This window comes from Protomyctophum bolini (genome assembly GCF_963924005.1).
Source record: "Protomyctophum bolini genome assembly, chromosome: 11".
In the NCBI taxonomy this organism is placed as follows: Eukaryota; Metazoa; Chordata; class Actinopteri; order Myctophiformes; family Myctophidae; genus Protomyctophum; species Protomyctophum bolini.
In genome coordinates, this window is record NC_137872.1 from 930,529 (window position 1) to 933,872 (window position 3,344).

The 3,344-nt window shown below is 42.0% G+C and overlaps 1 long non-coding RNA gene across 1 annotated transcript; it reads left to right on the forward strand.

Annotated features, from left to right (window-relative positions):
* Positions 1-2,107: 2,107 nt before the first annotated feature.
* LOC308323535 lies at positions 2,108-3,056 on the forward strand. The gene is made up of 3 exons (XR_013964820.1): positions 2,108-2,145; positions 2,315-2,391; positions 2,966-3,056. It is a non-coding gene; the product is annotated as an uncharacterized lncRNA (long non-coding RNA).
* The last annotated feature ends 288 nt before the right edge of the window (positions 3,057-3,344 follow it).

Below are 3,344 nucleotides of genomic sequence, written 5' to 3' on the forward strand. Positions count from 1 at the left end.
ACGGATGAAGATGGTTTAGGAGCAGTTACAGTGAAAAACGTATGCGCCTTCTGCACAGATTTTTAGGAGTTCAGTTAAGTTCTTGTTCTTTTTTATATTATTTTCTTTAGCTTTTTTGTCATGTCAAACTCTCTCTGCAGCTCTGCTCTGTTTGTTCTGCTCTGACATGCCCAAGACCCAACAGGTGATTTAAATGAGGTGATTAGAACAGGTGAGCCTAATACAACCTGCCCATGAACCAGACAGCCCACAAACAGAGCACAGTAGATGGCACTATATCACCATGCATTTACCATATGTACCCAAATAACCATACCTATAATGTTCCCATATTATATTTTCAGAAAGGTAAGCAATAAAATAGAAATAGAAAATTACAAAATACCCATTGCTGGGACAGTAACACCAAGCATTAGGTTTGCACACAATACACACCTTGGGCTAAGAACGGCCACATAGCCATCAGCACATTTTGGGCAAGTGCTACATAAAGCATGATGACATTTATTTTTGCCTTCTATATATTATGCCAGTTATGAAAATTGCTCAACATAATGCAAGTTAGCATCCGGCAGTTTCTCCATGCTGGGGAACCATACTCAACATTTCTAACATAAAACCTTGGTGTACTCAACAAACATGTCCGGGTTCACAATGGGTCTCTATGGGCTGGCAAGTAGACTATAGTAGGGCATAATGGTTCTCAAAGTGGGGCCTGGGCCGGGGTACAGCTGGTAGCCCCTCTCGGGACCCCCTGGGTGAGCTCACCCATGGGCCCCAGAGAGGGGCTAGGGTACAGGAGGTCAAATAGCAAAGAATCTGTTAGACCACTATGTTATACTTTGGCTATTCCAAAATGGCCAATCCTCAAGCTCACAACATTGCATTGCAAGCCAATTGCATTGCAATATAGGCTGTGAGTTTGTAGATTGGCTAGAGCTATTTTTTCCTTGAAACTTTGTGAAATGTCCTGATTTAATTTTGAATTAATGCCACAAATCTCCTATGGGAATCACTGGTGCAAAATGGGGCTTGAGACCAGATATTATGTTGAATAGCCAACATGAGTAATATAATGTTAAGTTAGTTGATCTACCAGTATGTATTTATTTTATTTTATGTTATGTATAACTTGTTGTATTGGTATGAAAATGTGTTTACATAAAGATTACCAGAATAGTAATTAATTTAGCTATACTGATGATTTCATTGTAGTTCACCATTTATGCTGGTCATCTCTCTGAGTTATCTTTTCTTCCTCTCATTATTCCTCTGCAGAGAGCCCGCTACAAGAACATCATGTGATCACGCCAGCCAACCAAGTTGAGATGTCCACCAGTGCTGAGGATGGCCATATAGACAGTCGAGATCCTGATCTGAAGAGTGCAAGTAAAACAAAACTACCAAGTCTTTTGATCCAGACTCTTTTTAACCACCTCAGTAAGACAACAATGTATACGTTTCTACTACGTATGCCATTCTAACTTGAGTATATTGTCACGGCACTGCACTGTATCGCTATGTAAAGATTCATCCTAGAAGTATCCATGTCAGATGGACCATTCCACCTCACACGGGATGTTGCAAATAATGAGGAGAGATTATTTTCATTTGAGAGAGAGAAAAGGTTACATCATCATAACTGACCAGTCATTGTAGGGGTCCATTCATGTACTCTACTGTATACTTAACAACATAAAACAAGGTATATTTCAAGAGCAAGGGATGGCAGTAAACATCCACCCTAAATCTTCTTCCACACTGGGAGAAAAACAGCATCTGAAAGTTTGATGGGATGCATTTTTACACGCATTTTTACAGGAGAAGATTACCGAAGCATTAAAGAACATTTGAGAGTCATGAAATAGGACCATCCAGACCTAGAGCTCCCCAAGAAAGGTTGACACGAATCAAAAATTGTCCAACCACAGCACAGAAGAGTTCCCATGTCTCAGACTATCCAAAATAGTACAAGTACAATAATGTGTCAATTGTCTCCTCATTTAATTGCATGAGTTATGACTATATTTTATACACGTTTCCTCTACTTTGCCTTCTAAAGCTCGCTTGGGATCTGAGAGATATCGCCAACTTTGATGTGGACCGACAAATCCTCAATAAGCTCGCTGCGATGGCAGAAAAAAGGTAATTGCCAGAATCTAATTTGGTTAGATTTTCAAGTTACATAAACTGACTGATGGCAGTAGCACCCTGAATCACTCACTCACTACTTGACTGACATTTGTTCTCGTGATTTTAAAGGATTATGAAAACAACATTATTATAATAAATGATTGTATTTTCTTTTATTAAGGCCTCCAATCGGAAGCAGCAATTCTGCTCTTGCCTGCACTATTCAAGGAGAAACCAGAGTTGCTGTTTGAAGTTGAGGTGAGCCATGAACCGTTCACTAGTGTGAGAAGCACTATGTAATTGAAGCACATTGTATTATTGCATTAGTTTTTATATTATCATCTGGTTGTTTGTTTCTTTTTTTTTTCTCCATATATATATTTTTTATCCCACGATTTTGTAACCCATTTTTCACCCCTGTGTCAATCATCTAATGTGATCCTGGGCTCTACACACCCTCCACCAACCTAGTCCCCATATATGGGAGAGCAACGGACTTGAACTCATGCTTCCTTCATGCCTGAGTGTCCAAGTTGCTCCTTTACACCTGACAGGGGGGAGTTTCCCTGGTTGGACGTAGCGCGTGGAAGGAACACGTTATTCCAACCAGTTCCTTTCCCCTCCATCAGGCGCCCCGGCTGGCCAGGGGGAGGCAGTTTAGTGACCAGGATCACTGCATGTTTTTTGTGAGGGTACCTACCCTAGGCGACACGGGGAGAACATGCAAACTCCACACAGAAAGGTTGTTTCTGTTTTTGACACAGTGGCTCTGCAGGAGACTAGCCAGAGGGTGTGTGTTTGTCTGATGGTTAATGGTATTCCCTCTCCCCAGGGCCAAGCTCAGACCAGCACTGACATGTCGACACCAAAGATGATGCTGAAAGGCTGCAGGGAGGGTCACCACATCATGCTGTCGATGGATGACCAGGTAAAGATGATGCTGAAAGCCTGCAGGGAGGGTCACCACATGGCACTGGGACTCCTACTGGGCATATATTTTGTGTTCACAATCCAGTACCCTAAAGGAGAGGTTCAGTCAGTCACACGAGAGTCTCTCTCGTGTGACTGAACTTCTCACCCTATATCTCTAAGGGAGATGCCAGCCACCCGTTGAAGAAAACTAATTTCGGCCGCTTGTATTCGCGACCTTCTTTCGGTCATGACCCACACTTCCTGACCATAGGTGAGAGTAGGAACACTTCATGACCATA